The sequence below is a fragment of the Peromyscus leucopus genome, chromosome 10, assembly GCF_004664715.2.
Source record: "Peromyscus leucopus breed LL Stock chromosome 10, UCI_PerLeu_2.1, whole genome shotgun sequence".
Classification (NCBI taxonomy): domain Eukaryota; kingdom Metazoa; phylum Chordata; class Mammalia; order Rodentia; family Cricetidae; genus Peromyscus; species Peromyscus leucopus.
In genome coordinates this window covers 90,003,031-90,029,709 of record NC_051071.1, presented here as the reverse complement: position 1 = coordinate 90,029,709, position 26,679 = coordinate 90,003,031, and the positions used below count along the sequence as shown (strand labels likewise).

Below are 26,679 nucleotides of genomic sequence, written 5' to 3'. Positions count from 1 at the left end.
TCTTCCTCTGAAATCTACAAGCCTTTTTGAGAAAAACAGGAGATCCTTTACTACCCAGATCTCCCTGGTGAGGGGAGATAGAAGAGATTTTGCGAGTGAACTGAGGACAGGTGGGGATGGAAACATGAGCAATCAGGTTGCGGGGGGGGGGGGGGCATGGAGGGAGAGAGTGCTGAGGAGGACTGCTGGGGAGGGGGGCAGCATTTCGGTTTGGGCAGAAACCTGGTGCAAGGGAAACACCCGTGCATCTTTAAGGAGGGCCCTCGCTTAGACGCCAAGCAACAGTGGATAAGTAACCTGAACTGGATGTCTCCAGATTGGTGCCTGGCCCAACTGTCATCAAAGAGGTATCATCTCGTAACTGATGGAGACGGATGCAGAGATGCACAGCCAAACTTAGACATGGAGACTGGGAATCCTACAGAGGAGGGACAAGGAGTGTAGGGGCCAGAGGGGTCAAGGACACCGTGGGAAGGCTCACACAGTCAACTAACCTGGGCTCACGGGTGTGGTTGATATATTGTGCACCCCAATAAACTTATTTGGGGGCCAGAGAACAGAACAGCCACTATATTAAACATAGAGGTTAGGCAGTGGTAGCCCACGCTTTTAATCCCAGCATTTGAGATCTCATGTCTTGCTTAGGAAAGACACACACCTTTAATCCCAGGAAGTGATGGCAGGAAGCAGAAAGGTATATAAGGCATGAGGACCAGAAACTAGAGGCTTTTAAGCTTTTAGGCTTTTAGCAGCAGTTTAGCTGAGATCCATTCGGATGAGGACTCAGAGGCTTCCAGTTTGAGGAAACAAGATCAGCTGAGGAATTGGCAAGGTGAGGCTAGCTATGGCTTGTTCTGCTTCTCTGATCTTTCAGAATTTACCCCAATAGCTGACACTGAGTTTTTTTTAATTAATAAGACCATTTAAGATTCACGTTACACACAGGGGCTCACAGAGACTGAACTGACAATCAGGGAGCCTGCATGGGACTGACCTAGGCACTCTGCATATATGTTACAGTTGTGTAGCTTGGTCTTCTTGTGAGACTCATAACAGTAAGAACAGGGACTGTCTCTGACTCTTTTATTGGCTTTTGGGACCCTACTTCTCATACTGAGTCGCCTTACACATGTAACACGAATTGCTAAATGGTCTTATTAATAAAAATTTGGAGCCAGATATTGGGGTGAACGCTGAAAGATCAGAGAAACAGAACAAGCCACAGCCAACCTCACCTCAACGACTCCTCAGCTGATCCTGTTTCCACGAATCCTCAGACTGAAAGCTTCTGAGTCCTCAACTGAATGGATCTCAGCTATACTGCTGCTAAAAGCCTAAAAGCTTAAAAGCCTCTAATTCCTGGTCCTCACGCCTTTCTGCTTCTTGCCATCACTTCCTGGGATTAAAGGCGTGTGTCTTTACCAAGCAAGGACATGAGATCTCAAATGCTGGGATTAAAGGTGTGTGTCACTATGCTTGGCTCTGTTCCCCAGTGTGGCCTTGAACTCACAGTGATCCTGATGGATCTCTGCCTCCCAAATGCTAGGATTAAAGGTGTGTGCTACCACTGCTTAACCTCTTTGTTTAATAAAGTGGTTGCTCTGTTCTCTGACCCCCAGATAAGTTTAATAGGATGCACAATATATTGGGGGACACAATATATCACCACATTTTTCCTTTTTTGTCTAAAATAATAAAAGGTTATAACTAATATAAGAAAAAACTATATACAATAAGTACAATAAGTATATACAATATATACAGTCAAGATTTAGAGTAACAATATCCAGCTCACTAACATTTGACAAATTCAGACAAAAAATTTCATTATTTATCCCATTTTGGTGAGTCCAATACAAAAGTGTATACAATATACAAAAAAAAAAAAATCCAATGTAAAATGTTTAAAACTAGCAGTTGCCTTTGAGAAAGAAGAGGAGGGGGCTGGGTGAACGGGGGGAGAGGGACTGGAAGAGGAGGAGAGGGAGCAAGGCTATGGCCAGGATGCAAAACAAATAGAAGAATAAAAAAATAAGATGGAAATGGGCATGGTATCACACGCCTCTAATCCCAGCATTAGGAAAGCAAAGACAGGTAGATCTCTGTGAGTTTAAGGCCAGCCAAGGTATACAGTGAGACCCTATCTATTTATCATCTATCTATCTATCTGTCTATCTATCTATCTATCTATCTATCATCTATCATCTATCTATTTATTTATCTAATCTATCTATCTATCATCACCCTTATAATGAGTAAAGAGCATATAAATGCTTGTCCACATATATTACAGAGTGATTAAAGAGATACCTAGCACTGACTTCTGGCCTCCACATGCATGCATACTTACATGCACATGTGCACCTGCACACAAATGCACACACATAAATATGTATATGCACACAAAGTAGTGATAAGGATGAAATTAAGTAGTTTTATGTGATGACAAAATAATCATTATATGGTGTATAATATCATTAATAACATAATTATTAAATATATAATAAGTACCTCACATGAAAATTCAATAAACTAGTTTTCAGCAGAGATAAAACTTTAAGAAACTTTTTTTTTAATTTAAAATGTGCACAGACATGGACAATGATGTAGCTTGAAATACCACATGCTTAGTAAAACCCTGAGTTCAAGGCATAGCACATATGGAAGAAAAGGTATAGACTTCCACTATTTTCAAATTGATGAACTGTAACAGATATGGCATTCAATAATTAGATGGCATGATTAGAGACATGCAACCGGCCTTACATTTACCAACACAGCTGAAAAAAGGCAATGTCCCTGTGGATGGAGAGGCAAGGCACTGCTGACCCTCTCCCTCCTTCGGTTTCTTGCCTCCTTTTTTCCTTCCAAAGAGATTCATAGAGATCAGAGTTCTTCCTCTCCTCCCCTCCAAGGTGGATCATAGAGACCAGGGTTCTTCCTCCCCGCCCTCCCCACCAAGGTGGATGATAGAGACCAGGGTTCTTCCTCCCCGCCCTCACCAAGGTGGATGATAGAGACCAGGGTTCTTCCTCCCCGCCCTCACCAGGGTGGATGATAGAGACCAGGGTTCTTCCTCCTTGCCCTCCCTACCAAGGTGGATCATAGAGACCAGGGTTCTTCCTCCTTGCCCTCACCACCAAGGTGGATGATAGAGACCAGGGTTCTTCCTCCTTGCCCTCACCAAGGTGGATGATAGAGACCAGGGTTCTTCCTCCCCGCCCTCACCAAGGTGGATGATAGAGACCAGGGTTCTTCCTCCCCGCCCTCACCAAGGTGGATCATAGAGATCAGAGTTCTTCCTCCCCGCCCTCACCAAGGTGGATCATAGAGATCAGAGTTCTTCCTCCCTGCCCTCACCAAGGTGGATGATAGAGACCAGGGTTCTTCCTCCCCGCCCTCCCCACCAAGGTGGATGATAGAGACCAGGGTTCTTCCTCCCCGCTCTCACCAAGGTGGATCATAGAGACCAGGGTTCTTCCTCCCCGCCCTCACCAAGGTGGATGATAGAGACCAGGGTTCTTCCTCCCCGCCCTCACCAAGGTGGATGATAGAGACCAGGGTTCTTCCTCCCCGCCCTCCCCACCAAGGTGGATGATAGAGACCAGGGTTCTTCCTCCCCGCCCTCACCAAGGTGGATGATAGAGACTCAAATCCCCCTGATGATCACCTTCACTCTGCAGGGCTTCTGTGCCATGGCTGGGAGGAAGGAATGCTACATTTGAGATTGAGAATCACAGGTCTTACTGAGCTGCCCTCACTGTCACCAGAGGTTCACATGCTGATTTTATTCAGTCATAATTCTACCCAGCTGTCTGTTCTGACAGTTTTTATTGGGTCTCTGGTCTCATTCTGAAAGTCCTCACGTATGTAAAACTCTGATTACACAGACCAGTTAAGGATCAGTGTCCCACCTGTCTCCCCCTGTGTTAGCACTGCTTGCCCCTGTAATTTCCCCGGTTCCCACTCCAGGAAGAGAAGGTCCAGCACCGTCTTCAGGGGTTACCTTTGTTAATGCGGTGGGAAGGGGGCAGGGCACCTCTCACCTCTGTCTTGCTTTAACTGGAGAGAGGGAAGGCAGGGAACTTACTTGCCTTTGTCTTTAGCTCAACAATCCTTCAGATGTCAGGGAAGCATTTTCTGGTGTCCACACCCCAGAGGAACTGCCCCAGAAGGAAGCAAAGTGACATCTTGTTTTTTATTGTTTAAAAAGAGAGAGAAAGAGAGAGAGAGAGAGAGAGAGAGAGAGAGAGAGAGAGAGAGAGAGAGAGAGAGATATGCTTCACAAATGAAACATACATGGTTCTTCCTGGCCCGTGGCTCAGCATTTCCTCTAGTAAAACAAAACAGGCGGGAGCTTCTTGTCCATCCTGCCTGTCTATTAAGTAGTTAGGACTGACACGATAGATTGCAGAGCAAGGACCCATCCTGCTTACACAACCTCACACGGAGAAACACCTACTCGCTACTCTAATAACGTCAAGGCGGGACAAACTCTCCGTTCACTGTCATTTAAATGGCAATATACACATGGCTTTGCTTCCTGGTATGTCTATTAGGATGTAGTCACGATAACATCATACCATGCATTTAGATCCAGACTTTCTTCCTAATGGCTTGATGAAGGAGCCCTATCTGCTGCTGCAGGGCATCTGGGGCAGCTGGACGGGAGGTGGCAGAAAGGTGGAGGTGGCGTTCTCACATCCATTTCCATTGGCTGGATCTCTAGTAAGCTAAGAGTCTGATCTATAAAACAGTTTATTACTGTTTATACGACGGAGAGATGGCTCTTTACCTAATGGGACTGTAGGAACACTTAAGCAAGGCAACCATCACTCCAATGCTTAGCACGGGAACAGACACAGAGCAACACACAGTGTAGCAATTTATTAACACAACAGTAGCTTTGTAACAAACTAGTCTTTTAAAAGGCTGGCTTTGTGTACGGTCCTGCAAACAGATCTGCCTTGGCACTGGGGAGTCAGCTTTTCCAGCTCAGTTAGAGACTCCAAAGACAGGCTTGCAATATGACCCCAGTCATCCAAAAATGTAAACTATAAATATAACTTTTCTCAACTATTTATTATATGGACCAGGGGAGACGAGATGTTATGAAGCAAAACCAAAAACGATAAACTGTGCCATAATGTTTAAAGACTTAACTCGTCCAAGTCATTTCATGTCCATCTTAACAGCCAAAATTCTTGGTGCTGACAAGCCAGACTCAGCCAGGGTCACCCAGGCAAAGGGGTGTATTAAAAGTCATCAAGTAGCCGAGGTGGTGGCGCACGCCTTTAATCCCAGCACTCGGGAGGCAGAGCCAGGCGGATCTCTGTGCGTTCAAGGCCAGCCTGGGCTACCAAGTGAGTTCCAGGAAAGGAGCAAAGCTACACAGAGAAACCCTGTCTTGAAAAAACCAAATAAATAAATAAAAAATAAAAAATAAAAGTCACCAAGAAAAAAACCCCAGCGACACTATCACCAGGGTCTGGGAAGATGCTCAGTTGGTAAAAAGCATGGATGAGGACCCCCGAGTTCAGATTCCCAGCACACACCTATAGTCCAGTGCCAGGCAGCAGAGACAGGGGGCTGCCCAGGACTTGATGGCCAGCCAGGCTAGCTGATTGCTAAGTTCTAAGTTCAATTATAACCCCTTATCTCAAAAAATAAGAATCTGATGGAAGAAGACACCTGGCATTGGCCTCTGACCTCCAACATGCACATTAAATGTACCCATCTCCACACAAAGGTATCTCATCACGATGGCATGCTTAATGTCACTGACTTTTACACTTGCAAATGGCTAAAGGAAGTTTTACATTTTGTATGTTTTTAACCAAAAAGGTCATGCAGAATAAGAAAACCATTTTTATTGCAGCAAACCCAAAAGGATTACATAAATCAAATATAATCAGCCTCAATGTTCCAAAAAACATCATAACAACACATGGAAATACTATGCTAAATCCACCAAACTTGCTTTATATATACACCATTCTATAATAAACACTGAATTTTCAATCATCACTTTATTTATAACCTTTAGTTAGATGAATTTGCATAAGCAAGATAGGTGATTCCACAATGTATGCAGAAGACACTTAAGACTTCTTCCTTTCTTTTTTTTTTTAGTATGTGGGTGTTTTGCTTACATGTATGCCTGTGCACTGCATGGGTGGCTAGTGCCTGTGGAGGTCTAATGAGAGCGTCGGATCCCCCAGAACTGGAGTTACAGACGGTTGTGAGCCACCAGGTGGGAGCTTGGCATTGAACCTGGGTCCTCTGAAAGAGCAGCCAGTGCTCTTAACTGCTGAGCCATCTCTCCAGCCCTGCTTGGGGTCCTGAATGGCCACGCCCATGCCAATGCAGGGCTTCTACTGTGCCACACTGAGAGTCAGTGTCAGGGGACTGCAACGAGGGAACCAGACGGCACCGCTTTAACTTTGTGGCTCACGCTTTAAAAGCTGGTGGGATTGACTTCCTAGGCATTATGTACTTTCTGATCACAGTGATTTTGGATCATTCAGGAAGAGCCCGAATAGATCCTCTGGGCCACTCAGACCTTGTCATCAGTTAGGTTATGGCTGTCTCACGCTTCATCATGGCCTGGATATACACTGTGATACACTTTGGAACCAGAATATTTAAAGCCTGCCTGTTTCCAGAGTCTACAAGAACAGGGCTCCTCCCTCCACAGTTTTTTTTTTTTTTTTTTTTTTTTTTTCCCCACTGGGTCACTGCTACACAGCCATTTCTGGGTAACACAGGAAGGTCGCACACTCCTGCCTGGTACACATTTTGGAGCCGCTAAAGGCAAAAGCAGACTGCTCAATTTTTATTTATAAATTTACATATTTTTTAATCCCCAAGTCCTAGGGGCCAAGTATTGACTTTGCTGGTCTTCCTCCACATGCCTGCTTCCCCACTAGAGGACAGCTTCCCGGTCGGCAGCGTGGAACAGTACACTGGAGCACACCCCAGGCCCGCCTCCACCGCCATCTGCACAGACCCCACTCTGGTCCTGCGTCTTCTCAGCTTTCACTACTGTCTCACTGGCCTCAGAGCTGATAGAACAGGTAAAGCATCTCTGAAATCACTCCAGCGGCAGATGTAAAAGGATCTCCCAGGGGCGAGCCAGCTCTGGCTGGTGACTGCAAGGAGAAGATGGCCCGGAACAATGGATGGAAGCTATGCAAGGCAGGCCTCAGCTTTGTTTACGCGGTTTGGTTCCCAGGAAACAAAACAACAAATGTTGCCACCGTCGCCTTGTATCATTTACGCCCTCCTACAAAGCCTACGGGAGCCTTTGAAAAAGGCCCTGGGGCAGGGGCGGGGCAGGGTGGGGGTGGGTGGGTCAAGATTCCACGCAGAGGAGAAAAAATGCTTTGTGGTAAAATAGGAACCCAAGCAGAAGGTTCTTTGTTAGCTCTACCTTGCAATGGCAGGTGGACAGTATCAATAGATGGAGAAGTGGGTGCAGAGGCGAGAACGAACAACACCCAGCTGGCGGTCCAGCTTGCCACTTCCTGAATCCTGAATCCAGAAAAGACCTGGATTTCAAGACACACACTGATTTCATCAGCTCGTCTTCTCCCAGGAAGAATGTGGGAAGTGAAGCATTGGGCAAGAGCCGCAGGAGAGAAACAGGTAAGTCCCTTCTGAAAGAGCAGGCTGTTAGGTCACCCATGCTTCCGATTCAATGTCCACTTTCCTCTCGGGGTTGAATCAGTGCCTCATGTTTCCTATCCGGTGAGTGGGGCATCTAGGGGCCCAAACCTGTTGCTGTTTATTCCTCTGCTGACACTCTGAAAATGTCTGGAGTACAGTTAGGGTAAACACGACACACCCTTTCTCTATCAACTGCAACAATCCAGCCCTGATCTACACTGCCCCGTCAACATCTCCTTCCACAGATTAAGGGCTCTGCTTCTGACAGGGCCCCCGCTACTCAGGTGCATGGCTGCCTTGCCTGACCCCTGCTCAAGTTCAGTAATTCTGTAATGTGATTCCCGGAACTCAGGACAATCCAAAACTGGGTCCAAGACCAAACGCATATTGTTTACTGTATCACACATAGCACAGGCTGCACGGGAAGCCTCCCAGGAGGGCTATTTTTGTTCAAAATGGCTGCCTCTCAAAGCAATGCCAAAAGTTCTCTTGGAAGGTCAAAGTCATCTTCAGGGATCAAACAAAGCTGTCAATTAAGTCTGCATGCGCCAAGTCAGTGACTTACACAGGTATTCCCCAGGACTTCTTCCTCGTTGACACCCTGACCAGGTCCATCACCACAGGCTCTTGTGGCTCTCGTCCTTTCCTTTCATAGTCCCTATTATCCTATAAGTAGTCACTCCATTAAGGGATTTTTCCTCCCACTATGGATAAGCTCTGAGGTCTGGTCAGTATATATTATGCTGATTAATGTATCCCAGGCTTACCATGCAGAAGCAGCTATTGCCTATTAATGCACAGATAAAAGGGTTAAAATTAGACCTCCTGACCTGAACAGAAACCACAACTTATCTGTCCATCATCTCACCTTCAATTTACCAAATTCCACACAACATGCAAAGGTCCCTTCCTGTGGAGACTGAAGCCGCGCTGAACCTCCCATCAACAGGGAGGGGGGTGAAGGAGGGTGGACAGGCAGGTGCTCAGCGCGCCACCAGAAAGACTGGGGTATGTGGGAGCGCACATGGAAGCTTCTAAACCCACGCAGGACTTGGAATCAGACGGTCCAGCTGCAAAGCCGGAGACAAGCAGCCTTCTACACAGGCCTGCTTTCTGCTCCAGAGCTCCTCGGGACCCCAGGCTTCACCAGGGAAGAAGCCATGTTCTCTCTGGGAATTTTAGCTCTGAAGGTTCTCCATGAGACAGATGTCACATTCTGCATTTGGAAGTTTAACACGTGACTTTTAAATGAGGGTGGGGCTTTCTCATGGCAGAGTGGAACATTCAGCTAGACTCCCAGGGTCTGCTGCTGGGTTTTCTCCTCTGTATACAGCAGATGACTCTCTGCTAAGATGGCACTTCCTTAGCAGCCAGAGTCAAAAGGTGGAAAGGCTGTGCTGAGAAAGTGCATGCTTTCTTCCCCCGCAGCCCCCGTAAGAAATCCTTTCCTATTTATATTTGATAGCACCATCTGCTTTTATTGTGGAGCGCCAGCCATTCAGGAGATGCCACCACGGTCACTGCTGGCTGAGAGACAGGCAGGTAGAAATGAGAGCCACATCTGCCACCAACTTGCGTCATGTCCCAAAAATGGCCACCAAGAAAAACTGAAAGAATGTCACATCTTGCATGGACTCTGGCACTGTGTGAGAGTCTTATCCCAGGTGATGAAGGGGATGGGAGAGGCTGAGCTCAGACTTGGCCCTCAGAAGGAGTTTGTGCTTTGGTGAAAGAAGACATAAATACAAGAAAGGGAAGAAATCGGCACACAAATGTCTTCAATCCCTCAAGTAAGGGGGTAATGATCACTGTGAGGTCCACAGAGCTGCAGTCGGGGATGACGGGATAAGGAACGGAGGAGGGGACTCATAATCAGGGCACACCATGAAGGACTGGGGTACACCACTAAGGGCTGGGGGGAAACATGAAGGACTGGGGTACACCATGAAGGACTGAGGTACACCATGAAGGACTGGGGTATACCATGAAGGACTGGGGTATACCACTAAGGGCTGGGGGGAAACATGAAGGACTGGGGTACACCAGGAAGGACTGAGGTACACCATGAAGGACTGGGGTATACCATGAAGGACTGGGGTATACCACTAAGGGCTGGGGGGAAACATGAAGGACTGGGGTACACCAGGAAGGACTGAGGTACACCATGAAGGACTGGGGTACACCATGAAGGACTGGGGTACACCATGAAGGACTGGGGTATACCACTAAGGGCTGGGGGGAAACATGAAGGACTGGGGTACACCATGAAGGACTGGGGGCACACCATGAAGGACTGGGGTACAACATGAAGGACTGGGGTACACCATGAAGGACTGGGGTATACCATGAAGGACTGGGGTACACCATGAAGGACTTGGGGGTACACCGTGAACCACCCAAACAAAGTCAGAATAGAAACTCAAGGGGAGCTCAGGGGTTAACAGGTAGGGTGCACTGGAATTCTTCAGACGTGATAAAGATAATGGAAAAGAGATTGAGGTCAAATATTAAATAAAGTCTCAAACGTCAAGATAATAAATTTTCAGAATGAAATCTAAGCCCCAAGCCTAACAGATATCTGAGTAATTATTGTTTAGGGGAACAGAGATAACTTTGGGAATTAACAAAGATTTTCACAAGAAGAAAAGAATTTAGACTTGATCCTACATGCAGTAAAATGTCACTGAGCAATGGAATCGTGGGAGACTATCTCAGGGAACGTATTACATTTCAGGGATATTAATCTGGAAACATCCATTGGTAAGAGCTGACAGTGAGAGCAGGAAGTCTAATTTCATATTAGAACATATATTTGATAACCTCAAAGAGCAAAAACATAAACGGGCTTCACAATTAAAATTCCAAGTAGAGAAAATCATGCTAAAAAAAAAAAAAAAAAATCAAATATCCAGATTAGCCTGGCATATGACGCCACTAGATGAGGAGCCAGGATTTTCCTGAAAGTCTTAACTGGCTTTTTTCAAAGAGAAATGAATTTGGTAAGTGGTACTTTAGACTAGAAGATGCCCGAATACTTTAATAGATTAAATATTTTACCATACAAATATCACTTTAGAACACACAGCTAAATATTTCACGCAATGCTTTAACGTGCATGAATGGTCATTTAAACACACACAAAAGGGCGCCAGATCTAGCACGGCCTGTTAACTGGACGATAAACAAGTCATCGCCTTAATATACAGGGCTGTTAGTCACTGGAAATTGGGCATAATGTCACTCACCCCACAATCCAATCTGCTGAAAATCAAATCACAATTGCTCTAATTATGGGCCAACATTTCATTTGTTTCACAACTAGTGCCTAATCAGTAATCAAACAGTCCTGTGGAAGGGATGACTTCATCACAAGGTAACCTAATTAACTTCATTGCCAACTAAGTTTTTCTTTCTTTTTAAGTTTAAACAACGCTGGTTGGGGCCTGACTCTGTCAGTAAAGAACCCACCAGGGAAGCACAAAGATCGGAGTTTGCTCCTCTGTGAGTGCCCTGACATCCCAGTGCTGGACGGGTGGACACGGGAGGGTGGACACACACGGGAGGGTGGACACACACGGGAGGGTGGACACACACGGGAGGGTGGACACGGGAGGGAGGACACGGGAGGGAGGACACACACGGGAGGGTGGACACACACGGGAGGGTGGACACACACGGGAGGGTGGACACGGGAGGGTGGACACGGGAGGGTGGACACGGGAGGTGGACACGGGAGGGTGGACACACACGGGAGGGTGGACACGGGAGGGTGGACACACACGGGAGGGTGGACACACACGGGAGGGTGGACACACACGGGAGGGTGGACACACACGGGAGGGTGGACACACACGGGAGGGTGGACACACACGGGAGGGTGGACACACACGGGAGGGTGGACACACACAGGAGGGTGGACACGAGGGCCCTTGGGTTTTTTGGCCAGTCAGTGCGGTTCTAGGTTCAATAAGGGAGCCTATCTCAAAAAATAAGGTGGGGAGCACCTGAAGAAAACACCAGACATTAACCTCTGTGGAAGTGCATGCACACACACTCACACACACACACACTCACACACACCCTCTCTTCCCCCCCACTCTCTCTCTCACACACACTCTTTCCTTCTCTCTCTCTCTCTTTCCTTCTCCTCTCTCTCTCTCTCTCTCTCTCTCTCTCTCTCTCTCTCTCTCTCTCTCTCTCTCACACACACACACACACACACACACACACACACGGATTTTAAACAACTGACTCACCAGTTTAAGCATTAGGAAATTTCATTTTATAAAAATCACTGAATGGGGAGGAAGGACCATCAAGAAGAGGCAGCACAGAAGAGCAAAGCACCATGGGAGGGGAATGAACCAGAACAACTGTAATGGCATACATGCATGACAACGCTATAATAAACCTCTACTTTATGTGCAACACTTGAAAACTATTTTAAATAAAGAATAACACTATGAACTAAATCCGTGCCTCCACTTGGCAGCAACAGTTTTTTCTCCTAACCACGTTATTTAAATATTTCCCAGGAACAGGCTGCGTGGGCAAACCAGGAAGTGAAACCAGATATGATCACACTGTAAGAGCTGAGGGCAATGAAAGACACGTTGGAATTAGTTGTAGTGCTATTAAAATTTCATTTAAAAGTCCATTCCCTTGGCAACATCAATGTAATCAGAGCAACACTAAGCGGGACTTCAAGAGGTAAGTCTTCAATTTGTTGTCCAGCGACTGATCTAATCTTTTATGCAAATGTATTTTCCTGTGGTGGGACTGGCCAATATGAAACACAAGTGACTCACCCAGCCCTGCTGAGTGGAGAGCAGGGGAAGCAATGCTTTCCATGCTGGTAAATGTGCTCATAAAACCACGGCAGTCCGTAATGACTGGCTTTGTTCCTTAGCTAACAGGTCCTAGTCCCCGGAGCTGTTCCGCTGGGATCCTACTGGATCTTTTAGTCTACTGTAAAGTCTAAACGTCTATGCCATCAGCCAGGCACAGTAAGAAAGCACGAGGATTCCATTGTGCAAGGTATTGTTGAACAAAACTCTCTTCCGTAGGTTCTCCTGACAGGAATATGAAAAGGCACCATCATTTCTTGGTCTTTGCAATCACGATACTTATTCTGGGAGATTGGGCATGCATGAAAGAGGGCCTAGGAAAACCAGAGGAATTCTCACTCGCTGATTTACTTTCTTCTGGCTTCAAGCAGGGTTGAGTAAGTTTAAATACATGAAGCGCAACATTTTTTGAACATTCCTAGCAACCTGAGTAAGTTAGATCCCCAGTGACCCACACCTGTAGTAGCCTCTGTCAGTCACTGCAAAAAACCAAAGGAAACATGAGTACCCCTCACCCCCCCACACAAAGCAAGCCCATCACTGCTACAAATATGAATAAAATCTAAGAGAGGGACACCTGGATAAAGCAAGCAGCGACTAACAAATCAATCTGAGTGTGCGTGTCTATGGGCACACGCATGTGAAATATGCAAATCACATGGGAGTGTGTGTTCAGTAAACACCTGGTAGCCTACTCTGCCAGGGCACGGCCACCCCTAAGAAGCTGAGCCTGGCCTACTGCCCTTGTGTTAAGAGAGACTGAAGAGCCTGATCCAAGCTTTGACGGACATGCTTTATCTGTAGACACGCGGGAAGGATGAGTGCTGAAGCAGGCCAAGAACGTGTGACACGGCTTAGTGTGCAAGGGGCTTGCTGCCAAGCCTGAGGACCTGAGTTCAAGCCCTGGGTCCCACATGGCAGGAGGAGAAAAACAACTCCTGAAAGTTGTCCTCTGCCCCCACGTGTGTACCATGGCACACACCCACACCTACACACGTGCATACACACCCACACACATACCCACACCCACACCTACACACATGCATACACACACACATACCCCCCCCACACCCACACACGTGCATACACACCCCATACACACACATGCATACACACACATACCCACATCCACACCTACACACGTGCATACACACACACACATACATACACACATACCCACACCCACACATGTGCATACACCCCCCACACACACACGTGCATACACACACATACACACACACACACCCCCCCCACATACCCACACCCACACACGTGCATGCACCCCCCCACCCATGTGCATACACACACACACACACACGTGCATGCACACACACATACCCACACCCACACACGTGCATGCACGCGCACACACATTTTTTTTAAAGAGATGCAGACCAGCCCCTTAGACGACCCTTCCTCTAGATACCCTCTCCTGTCTCTGTTACTCCCTCCATCGACATTATACTTTCAGTTTAGAGCCTCATAGTCTAGAGTTGTTTTGCTTCAATTCTTTTGACGAGAGAATTTGTTGAGCATTTGCTGAATTGCAGGCTAAAGGTGACAAGAAAGCAAATTGATCTTATGTCTCTCCTTACAAGACCCCAAAAGGTCAGGGCAGATGGGAAACGCCAGTGAGAAAGGAAAAGGGAAATAGATGAGGCACAGATGATTAATTTTGAACCCAGAAGACGCCTAAGTACACGGAGTACTCTTTTCTTGAGCAGTTATATAAACCATGCCCTCCCTTGACTTTAAGAATGTCAGCTCGGAGAGAAAATGCAATTTCAGCTGGAACTTGGGGGTAGAGTGTGCATGCATAAGGTCCTGAGTTTGATTCCCAGCCATGAAGGAAGAAGATGGAAGACACGTGGCTAGGGAAGAATGTGAGCCCACTCCAGACACCGAGTATGGAATACAGATTTGTCCTGCGTTTTGTTTCTGTTCTCATACAGGGTCTCAAGTGGCCCAGCCTGGACTGACACTCACTTGGTAGCCAAAGCTGACCCTGAATTTCTGACCCTCCTGCCTCCATCTCTCAAGAGTTGTGATTACAGAATTGGCCACCATGCCAATTCTAAGCACAGTGTTTTCCCAACCATCCGGAGCAGAGCCCTGGCGGACGATGCACCCCTAGTCTTTAGGGGTGTACAGGGGCTAGAGGAGAAGATGCTCCGGGTGGGAAGAATGAGGCGGCGTGGTCCTGAGTAAGGAAATGTGTCCCGGGGTGATATCCCTGTGAATAAATACAGCAGTGAGGACATTTGGGGCTTCAGATTCCAGAATAAAGCACACGACTGACTTGGGTTTAAAAAGATAATCACAGAATCTGGAAGAATGAAGCAATATTTTAAGAAATACTGAAAGTACAAGAAGTGCTTTGGTCAGAGGAGAAGTGAGGAGAGCAAGGAGGTCAGGGACCCACAGAGACAATTTAAATGAAAAGGTGCGAGGGTCTGGACGGGGAGTGTGAGGAGAAAGAACAGAAATGGACTTAGGAGGGATGAGGAGGGACCCTTGGCTGGGAATGGCCATCCAAAGTGGGAGTCACTGAGTACTGCTGTTTCATGTCAGATCAAGAGTAATTAACATAACTGAGGGTTCTGCCTTAGGGTTTGGCTACCTGGCTTTTAACTGAAAAGTGCTAACAGAATATTGCTGGCAAGAGGGAAGTACACACAGGAAAGGCAGTAAGCCCAGCCAGTGGTCCACGGGATAACTAAGGCGGGCTGAGAAGAGGGCATCGCAGCAAACCTACTATCCACACATTCACACATTTTCCACCAGATTTTCCCTGATGGGAGTGGGCTCTGCAGTTTTTCAGGATTCAATACAAGGTCTTGGTGTCACTCTAGCTATGAAAAGAGCCAGGCTGCAAGGACAGATGACAAGCCTGATCTGGGCCACAGGGCCAGCAGTGGAGGAGACTGAGGGCTGTGCCTGCATGAGTTGTAAAAGACGAAGTTTGCGCAGCCTGTGGACTTTCAAGATACAGAGGATTAACAAGCAGATAGAAAAGGCAATCAGAGCCCAGGGCAGGTGTGTGTGTGTGTGTGTGTGTGTGTGTGTGTGTGAGAGAGAGAGAGAGAGAGAGAGAGAGAGAGAGAGAGAGAGAGAATGAGAATGCATTTGTTAGGCTGTTCACTTCTACTAAAGGCTCTGGGATGGATGTTGAGATATAAAATCCTGAACTTGGTAATGTGTAAAAAGTATATTAAAAAAACCAAATGTAGCCTCCTCCATAAAACAACCCATTTACAAGAGTGCTCTTTACAGAATTATATTTAAAGACAGTCAACTTAATTTTATTTATGACAAGTTAGTAGAATAAGACATAAAGTTGGCTTATTGCTTATATTGTGGTACACATATGTAATTCTAGCAGGTGGGAAATAGATACCAGGAAATCATAGGCTCCAGGCTAGCCTGGACTACATAGTAAGGCCCTGTATGATTAAAAAACAACTCCCTCAACTCCAAACATATATTATAGAATGCACACACGCGCGCACACACACACACACACACAGAGATTGTTCTACAAAGCACTTCTGCCCGGCTGCCCGGCTGGAGGCAAGCAGGAGGACTGGACTAATCAAGACTTGCTTCTGAGTGACTCCCAGCATCTCCACTGCAGATGCTTACTGCCTCCCTGATTGTGAACTGCCATAAAAACCTGCAAGGATACACTTTTCATTTTACTTCAGTATAAAAAAAATTGGCTTCTCTCAAACCACACTGACTAGCGTGTTCTAAATTACTGGTCATAGAAACAGTGAACATATTTAGTTCATTGACATCAAGAGTAACAAGAATTTTAGAAGTGTTGTTTTCTGTTTTTATAAGTATCAACATCCTTTGACAGCTCTGAGCTGGAGACCATATCCTTGGACAATGTAGTTTTGAAGTGCTTGTTTCCCTCTGCTGCACAGAATTTATCTGTGATTTGTACACTTGATGCTTATTTATTCTGTGTGCTGTCTCCATCTGCTAGAGGGTGTGCCCCAGGAGCATGGATTCTCTCTGTGGAAATCACTGAGAGTTTCTCACCACCAAGCCCAGACAATAAATATTTGGTGGGGTAAATCACAGCCCTGTGCGCGTTTCACTTTAAGAACTGATCATGTGCTTTCTTGAGCAATCATGTCACAATCTCCAACTTAATTTTGAACTATGACTCCTGTCTATCTACCCTAAGGAAACTCCTCCGGGAACAGACCAAGGCTGCCAGGGTCTCCAGGTGACTTCTCTGCCCACCTGTCCTAGTGAGGTGTTGCAGAGGCTCCTCACCTGCTGCCTATTCTGGTTTCTGGGTTTCCCCTCCCACATCCTGTTGGCAGCGTGTGCTCCAGTTCACATTTCCTTTTGGTATTTTGACCCCAAGTACCTGAGTTTAACATCTGCTGTTTTCATTGTTTGGAACTTTTGATGATTAAACCTGGTGAACCATCTAAACCAGTCTTTCTCCACAGAGCAGCCAGTACATGACATTAAAAGTAGACATTCTAGCCGCCCTTTCCTGACAAGGCCATTGTTATTCTTTGTCCCCACCAGGAGGCCCAACCAGTGCCTGGTTGATGTGATAATCAATGACCAACTCAGTGTAATCTTTTTCTGGTCAACTAGATTAAGCTTGTATGAACTATTGCATAATCAAATCCAGGAAGAAAGTATTCGACTCCAAATGCATATTGAGAATGATATGAAAACTCCAAACTTGACATGTAGACAACACAGAATGTGGGCTGCAACATTTTAAGCCATTAAATTACGGTTATTTTAATTCACTGGCCAGTAATTCCAGGCCCATCTAGCATATGAGTGAGGTAGCATGCAGGGAGGTGCCGGAGACTCGCCAGGTGACAGCTCTCCTTTCGTGAGTGATGACTCAAATCTGCTAGCCTGAAAATAAATCGGAAGGGCACACAGCTGGCATATAGCTGTAAGCAGCCTACTGAGCAATAGCGTGACTCCTTCCCCTATTTGTACGCATGGCTTTGCAAGCAGGATTGCAAGCCAGTGAGAGCATCGCTCCTCTGCACGGAGAGGCTTTCACGTCCTGGGACACCTCCACTGGGTTCCTTTGCCTTCACGGGTACCATAAACTGCAAAGTGACTTCTTGATTTTACTTAACGAGAAACTGATCTTTAGGTACCATAAACTGCAAAGTGACTTCTTGATTTTACTTAACGAGAAACTGATCTTTAAAGTCAATGATCTGCATGAACCACTTACAAAATAAGGGCTCCAAAATTTGAGAAACGTTTACTCAAGGAACTTCACTAGCAAGACATAAGGGCCAGACACGCGCAGGGCCAGAACTGGGCGCCTGACTGAGTTCAGGAGGCTTGCTTTGCTCTCAGGGTAACTAACACACCTTAATTGATGTTGTAACTTTTTATTATGGGAAATTCTAACCACACAGCAAAGCAGAGTGAGCCCACACCAGAGCCCATGTGCCCACTGCGATGTAATAATCACAGCACCCGCCCCCGCTGGGTCACGTGAATGACAGTCTAGACACGGCTCACATCTCATTTCCATGTACCTTAAGTAGACTCTTAAAAATATAACTCAAACATCATAAACACACCCAGTGGTTTGCTGCAGATAACTAATCTGAAGCAAACAAAAGGCCTGACTTTGGAATCCTTACTATATTGCATGGTATAAAATATTCCCAGTAAGGCTAGTTTCAAACCACTAATGAAAGTGCAGTTAAGATGTACATACAAATATGTGTCAACATTATATAATACTTCAACTCTGCAGAAACACCGGACATGAGATCATGTGTGTGTGTGCGTGTGTGCATGATGTGCACGTTTATCTGTTCATGTATATACCTGCCTATGTATGTACATGCATCTCATGGAGGCAAAAGGTGCATGTCAGATGTATCCTATCGCTTTCCACCTTAGACAAGCTCTCCCACTAAACCTGGAGCTTGCTCACTCATCTGGAATAGCTGGCCAGTAAGGCTCTAGGATCCTGTCTCCACCTCCCTAGCGTTGGGATCCCAGGCATGCACAGTGTACCGTGTTTACATGGTGCTGGGATCTGACTTGGGTCTTTGTGCTAAAACTTGACACAGTTATGTCCTCAGTCTCAGACATAGAGATTCTCCAGAGCACAGGTAGTTTGCAAATTATAGTAAAACAGGGAAGTGATGAATGCATACTACTTTTAATACTTCATAAATTTTTATAATCTACCTTTCCTAATTTTTAAAAAAATTTATGTGTATGGGTGTTTTGCCTGCATATATGTCTGTGCACCATGTGCCCAAGGTCAGAAGGCGGCAGTTCACCCCCTGGAACTGGAGTTACAGATGGTTGTGAACTACCATGTGGGTGCTGGGAATCGAACCTGGGTCCTATGGAAGATCAGCCAGCGTTCTTAACCACTGAGCCATCTCTCCAGCCCTATAACTTAGTGTTTTAATGATTAACAAGTGGCTTGCAAAATTCCCAACAACTTAGGAAATTATTGTTATAAGCCGGTGCATGTTAGCATTAACATGCCCGACTCACAGTGAAATAACTAGTAATTCTTGTCTGGATTCCTCTGCTGTCTCCATCCTCTCCCCCTCTGAGGTGGAGGATTTAAGCAGGAAAAGGAAATCTGCTTCGGGAAGCTGCACCAAGGTGGAGGCGTTCTACCTGGCTGGATGGTGATTCCTGTTATAACAGCCTGCTCTTCCTTGCTTCTGGGGGGCGAAATGAGATGCCCTCCTGAATGCTCAACTTCTATCACCAGGGAATTACAGCCATGCCTTTATCTTTTGTTGTCCATTCTCAAGTCTCCAAGAAAAAGCATTTGCAAAGCAGGGGGAGGAGGACCTTGGAAGAGGGAAAAATACATCCGTTTTGAGCCCACAAGCACAAGCCATTAATGGATTCTAAGCTGAAGAAGATGGGCGGTGATGTGACTTTGCAAAAATAATTGTGTTTGCCTTTCAGAACCCACCACAGTGCATCAGGCGTGGTGGGGCAAATGCAGGTGGTAAAGCTGAAATGACCTCCAGCCAGGATGAGGATGCCACATGACCCCACCTTGAGCTTACTACATTCAAGCAAAGCTCCAAGGTCCAACCAACCATTTTTATATTTTTTTCTTTTAAAAACTGTACTAGGAAGGGTCATAACAATAAAGTACGAAACTAGAAGGATCCCCCATGTGCTTTTCATGTAGTGATCAGCTCCTGCCAACGTCCATGCCCACTTCGCTTTCCAGCAAATGCCAAGCAGATGATATGCACGTCATCCACGATCACTCTAGCTCCGCACACCTCATCTCCATCTTTCAAAATCCTACGGTGCTCCTTCCTCAGTATTTCCACTGATCTTGTGGTGAGGGCTCTTTGGGACATCCACTTGATCGCTGGCCTGCTGCTTTTAAATTGAATATTCACAATGTCTCTGACTTAAAAGGCAGGAAACCTCCCTGATTATACATGTACTACAAGACGTAATTATTAGTTAGGGAAGAGATCAATGGACAATTAGATCTTACAAAGTTTGCTGACATTTGGCATATTTTTACGTAACATACTGACTGCTGACTTCCTTGTGTGAACACGGCGTTGGGAAACCACACCCCATCTGGGTAGGCAGACAGTATGATGGAGAGGAAAAGGGGCTAGTGAGCTCAGGGGCCTGCGTTTACATCTTTCTCCTCGGGGGTTTGTACTGTGCAGGGTATACTGGGCGGGTCCTCTGAGCCTACCCTTAAAAACAGGACAGCAGCTGCCTTCTCCTTCCCGAAGCTGTCATAATCCACTGTGATTGTGCCTCTAAGGGTGGCTTTGAAATGGAGGCATACCACTCCCTGTAAATGCAGAAATGATTGGCCCTATCACTATGCAACAAAGAAATCTATTGCTTTGGCCCTGAATTCGGGAAGAGAATAAATTAAAACTCTCAAAAGGAGAAAAAGGGAGAGAGGAATGGTGCAGAGAATGGATGGTCATCATAGCTAACAAAACGGGCCAGGGGATGTAAGGCTGATGCCGTGTGTCCCATCATGTTAGACTGGACAGACCGAAGGACGGCTGGCAGGGTTGCTATCACGGCAAAGGAGCTCTGAAACATTCCTGCTGTATTAAATAATGAAAGTAAAAGGCAGGACTCGACACGCGATATCCTCTTCCAATAAGGCTGCAGAACAATTTAATGAAACGGTTATTATTCCGAGTTTACACTCCTCCAAGACACTCTCGAAGACTCTACCTTCTCAATGTTGATTCTGCTTTACCAAAGCCAAAGGATCACTTACGATCAAATGACAAACATCTATCACATCACACCAGACATCACCGACATCACAAAGGAGCTGAGGTCTCTCCCTGCTCCAGGAGAAAGGAGGAGAGCTGGATTTACCCAGAAAATACCATTCTGTCTACAAACCACACCACTGTTCCATGGGAGAGCGGCAAAGAGTCTTAGCCTATGTAACACGTGTTCTGGGCTATTATCAACATTATTGTAAGTTTTATTACAAGAACATGACAATTACAGTGGACAAGTTTGTATTTTTAAAAATCTCTGAATAATCTAGGGCAACCCTGGGAAGGATTTTTATCAATTTGAGCCTTAATACGACTTTGCAATAGTCGATGAAAACAACAGCTGTTGAGCCTGGTAAATCCAAATGAGATTATCAGGTCAAAATCACAGAAACACACAGAACATTTCAGACCCCAGCACGGGGCAATGCAACACCAAAATAAAAATCTCACCAGGGAAGGAAGCATTTTGTTTAAAAAGATTTTTTTTTTTAAAAGATTTGACCATAGTATGTAACAACTCTGAGAATTTACTGGAGAGGAAAGACAGAAAAGATGTACTGAGAACTTAACTTCCTTTCTTCACGCTTCCAGGGGAACTCTACAGCACACTGTCCCTGCATAACCTAACATTCTATTCTCCACATGCACACAGAGATTTTAAATAACTTGCTTGCTTTCTCAAAAGTAAGGTCATCATAGAATCAACTTTCTTTGCACAGACTGTTAAGTAACGAGACCGGCAAAGTCATGAACTTTGCTACCTCTCAAGTACACTGTAAAAAGGCCAAAGTTTAAGATATCTAACAAGTAAAATGAAAAATATTTTTTTTACTTTCCAAATGTATGTTTCTTTGAATATCTTGAATACTGACACCCATGGAGACCAATTAGCACCAAACACTTCTCAAGGCTATTTATAAATCTCCATATCTCAATGTATGCACTGATAATAAATGGCCAATAAATAGAAAATGTTCTATTTTTTTCATCTGTGGGACAATGTTGAAATTCATGGGCTATTCTGCTCTGATCCTGGGACCAATTAATAATTTTTTTCTATGATTAGAGAGATGATTCAGCAGTTAAGAACACTTGTTACTCTTGCAAATTACCCGGGTTTGCTTCCTAGAATCCACATGGTGGCTCACAACCATCCACAACTCTAGTTCTGGAGGATCTAACACCTGATTCTGATTTCTGCAGACACCAGGCATGTATGCAGTACATTTACATGCAGGCAAAACACATGAAATAAAATCAATAAGTCTGAAAATCTTTAAAAAGAACCCATAAATCCAATGCATCTGTATTCTTCCTTTTTCAGTCAACAACCACGGAAGTCTAATTTCACAGCAGGATCTTGGTTCTACTTTCACAACAACACAAAAGTCAACTGAAGCCTAGTTACTTAACTGACATATGTCCATCAAAAGACAGAGATTTCCCTACTATCTGTTCCCAGGAAGACAGATGATAGATGTCCCGTGTGAGGATCCAGCCCTAGGAAGCTGCTGAGGGGAGGCAGAAATCATGGATAAACTTGGTGCAGTCAAAGCATCAGAACATTTCATGAGAAAACGATAAAATGTGGGAACCCCAGTGTTCCGTACCAGCTGATGTAATGTTGACAACAGCCTCCGGGGGTTTCTAACAGATCAGACAGAACATAGCACCGTGACTGACTTAACCCTCCACAGCCAGTAACCGTGACAGAGTATAACTGACACCCATGTGACCACTGAAAAGACCAGAATCAGCACCTCAGGTTCCAGACGGAGGACGATGGCAGAGGGACTGCTCTGTGACCCTGAGAGTCACAGGAGCTGCAGAGGAGGAGAGAGCTGAGCCCCTGTGAGGACCATGCCCAAGAGTTCACAAGCTTGCCCAAGCAGAGGACTCTTCTCTCCAGAACCTGGCCTAAAGGTGGGCATGGGTTCAAGGACAAGACTCAACCTGGAAGCCACGAAAGCAAGGCATGTCAAAGCCAGTATCTTTGTTCAGTCCGTCTCTCTGGTATACATCGGTGTCTGGCTTTATACCCAAGCTTCAAATGTCCCTGAAATGTTATTATAACAATAAGGGTTACTGTTAGACTGCATTCCACAAATTTAGATGATTATCAATATCAGGAAAGTAGTTACTGAAATTATCCATGGTCACCTCGCTATCGTTTAGGTACCTACCTATCTCTGGCTGCCTTCCAAGTCCCCAAGTAGCCGAAGACAACACTGAATTTTGCTTCCTATCTCCACTTCCAAGAGTGGTGGGCATGTGCCACACCACAGCTTACCAAGTGAGAGACCCAGGGCTCTGTAAAACTGACCTATATTCTCAACCTGTTTTTGTTTGAGGCAGGGCTTCATATAGCCCAGATAGGCCTGGAATTCCGTATGTGGCCGAAGATTAACACCTTGAACCCATAATCCTTCTGCCTCTACTTCTCATGTGTTGGAATTACAGGCATGGACTACTATACCAACTTCAAAGTACCAGTGAAAGAGTTCTGGTACTGCCAACCCTTTTTATTCAAGTCAGTATCCAAATCAGCAACGTTAGACACACAGTCCAGTCGATGGCAACACGGAGGCTGAAAATGAGCTCTCCCCGATCCTACCACCGTCGACCTTAGCATTAGCCAAGATAGGCAGCCTCTCAGGATGCCAGCCTCATCATTAATCAAAACAGAAATAATTCCTGCTGGCCTAGTTTCTACTTCCACACTGATGACAACATCAAAGCCATGACATCTCCCTCCACCCACAAAGTGTCAGGGAATGGTGGCCTGTGACAGAGGAGACTCCTCACTAATACTCCTATGACAGAGGAGACTCCTCACAAATACAGCCATTAAGCCTACCACTCTTGCCCAGTCTCTTCGCTCCTGGAAGACAACGAGCCATGGGGACCGCAGACCTTCCTCGTCTCAGCAAACCTCACCCACGCAGGAGTCTATTCTCCCCACAGAACTAACTCCACTCACTTCCTTCAGACCTCTCCCATTGACGGTGAGAAGACATGCACTTGGAAAATAGCGTTAACATTTGAGGACGTGGTGGAGAACCTACTCCATTCCACCTCTGAAAGGTGACAAAATGTGGGAGTTATACTAACAGTGGCAAATGTCAGCAAGCGCAGCTCACCAGTAATCACAACAGGGTCCTTCCGGTAAAAGCCAACAGTCAATCTTGGGTTCCCCCCTTCAGATTTCTTTGATATTAGTCTCTTCCGCTCCATCTCATCTGGGTCTCTCAAGATGATTTCCCTTACCTCCAGTATAGCCACATGCCAGTGTTGCTTGTCTAAACAAACCTGGTGTCACCTTCTGCTTCTTTTTTGTCCTTGGACCATTCTTTGGAGAGCTATGTACTGGGCACAGAGTTAAAAAGGAGTTTCCAGTAGGGAGGTGGTAGTGCACGCCTTTAATCCCAGCACTTGAGAGGCAAGTGGATCTCTGTGAGTTTGAGGCCAGCCTGGTCTACAGAGAGAGTTCCAGGACAGCCAAGGCTACACAGAGAAACTGTGTCTCAAAAAAACCCCCCAAAACCAAACCAAACCAAACAAACAAAAAAGGAGTTTCCAAGCCCAGCTCAGGCCGAGCCTGGGCCAGAGTCAGCATGGAAACCCAGCTCCCGCTCCTGTGTGCTCTCTCCTCCCTTTCAAGCTACAAAGGGGGAAAGTTGGCTTGGGCAAGTGGATGCACTGTAAGGTGTGTTAGAAATGTAGTGTGCCACTGACTCCAGACACACCTTCAGGTCATTGTTAGAACCATCACAGCTGCTAATGAAATCGCGAATACAAGGTCTGGGTGAAGAGAAGAGCTGGACAGGCAAGGAAGCAAGAATGGACGGGAGTTCGAGTCCCCTTGTCAGAGCAGCAGGCCCGTATTGCTATTCGCACACGAGTCTTAAGTGTGGCTCAAGAGTAATAATGTTACTGTGTCATTCTAGGTTTAGCATTCCTAATGCTCTTGCTTCTGGCAGTATTCCTGGTAATTAATTTTTGTTACATAGAAGCATTTATATTGCCATTGCACTTTCATTTTCATTCGCAACCAAGCTGGTAAAATGTATCTGTGGTTTGGTCTGCAATGGATGAGCCATGACTTTATCATCTAAAACACAGCATTAAATTATTTCATGTTGTATGTACCACCTAAACAAACAAAAATATAAGCAATACAAAATTTAAAACAATAAGATAAATTTAAAAACAGTTGTTTAGAATTGAGCAACTACGTCATTTTGCTTAATATGTGGGTAGTTTATGAGCACCCTGGGAATACCATCCTTAAAGATGAAATGTATAAAGAACGAATATGAATGTAGGTTAAAAATGAAGTGTGGACAGCTACTGAGTCTTACAGAAATCACACATTTTCACAAAATCTAGAGACTCTTTCATTGTAATTTTAAAACAAGCATAAATTTAGCATGAATCAATTGACTGCATTTAAAAACTTCAGGGGTAAGGAGCAAAATACCATAAACTATTAATCTTTGGGGCTGCTTTTTATGAAGTTAGAGGAAAATTTGATGAAAGCCAAGTACCTTGAACAGGGGACATCCTAAGCAGGTAGCTCTCCATTCAAAGATTAGGTTGAGGAAAATGTAAAGTTTATGACTGGTACGCATTAAAAACTCCCCAAATACGAACGTCTGTACTGTAGACTCTTCACAGACTTCCGTGGGTCATTCTCCACCCTCGTTAATCCTGGGGAGGGAAAGGACAAAGGGCATCAGTCCACAGCCCAGCGTCTCTTCCAGTGGGTTGCTCCAGTCTACCCCCCGTGACGACGCCTATTACATATGCCATGATCTCCATTCTGACTGTGCTCATCACCATGGCAACAAGGCACACAAATGAAAAAGTAGGCTAGAGATTCCAAACTCTCGGGGTGGAAGTGAGGATGGGAAAGGGGCCTCTGGTTCATTACGAGAGAAAAGGTTAGAGCGTCTTCTGTCAGAGTGGTCTATGCGTTAAAGGGTGAGTCCAATGGGAAAAGTAGGCTTTGTTGCCATTAAATCAACAACAGAAAATTATAAAATTTAGTAAACACAGGCCAGGTGTAGTGGTGCATGCCTTTAGCACTCTGGAGGCAGAGGCAGGTGGATCTCTGAAGCCAGCCTGGTCTACATGGTGATTCCAAGACAGCCAGGGCTATGTAGAGACCCTGTCTGAAAGAGAGAGAGAAACAGACAGACAGACAGAGAGACAGAGAGAGAGACAGAGAAAGAGAGAAGTTCAGCAAATGCCACTGTTTATAGGAGGTAGAATGACAAACATCTTGGATTATAAAGCTAACTGAGTTTTACTAAAAAATTTGAATATGTAAATGAAAATGTTTAACTGCTACCCACTTTTGGAAATCCCACGCTGAGTCAAGGGTGTGGACAATGACAACCTCTAACTTTTGGTTATGTCATAGATCTGAAAGAGCAGAGACATCTGCTAAGGAAGTGTGGCTGAGGCGATAAGCCACATGATGAGCACTTTCTAGACAAGCTTATCTTCCATGCTCCTCTATAAAATGTGCCCAGAGGAAATTCCTGGGTGGGGGTGGCATTTGTGTGCCTGGGCAGAAGGAAGCCACTGTGTCTGCTAGAAGAGGGAGGTGGCTTTCTCCACTGCCTGCTCCTCTCCTGTCTACAGGCTCAGATCTTCTAACCCTACCGCTCTGTTCCTTTAAAATCGGAAGAAGCCCCTTGTCCTTAAGAAACACTCTTAGCAGCCGGGCGGTGGTGGATCCCAGCACTCAGGAGGTGGAGGCAGGTGGGTCTCTATGAGTTTGAGGCCAGCCTGGGCTACAGAGTGAGTTCTAGGACAGCCAAGACTACACAGAATAACTGTCTTGAAAAACTAAAACAAAATAACTACAA

General features: G+C 45.6%; 1 protein-coding gene across 5 annotated transcripts in view; it reads right to left on the bottom strand.

The window, feature by feature from the left end:
• The window catches only part of Lrrc8b (leucine rich repeat containing 8 VRAC subunit B), a 70,161-nt gene that overhangs the window by 29,329 nt on the left and 14,153 nt on the right, over nucleotides 1-26,679 (bottom strand). For 3 of the 5 annotated variants that reach the window (XM_028867332.2, XM_028867329.2, XM_028867333.2), the window contains exon 2: nucleotides 25,351-25,513. The exons of the other annotated variants lie outside the window; for them this stretch is intronic. The gene's annotated coding sequence lies outside the window, so the exon portion shown is untranslated. The remainder of the gene's footprint in view (nucleotides 1-25,350; nucleotides 25,514-26,679) is intronic. 5 annotated transcript variants of the gene reach the window in all.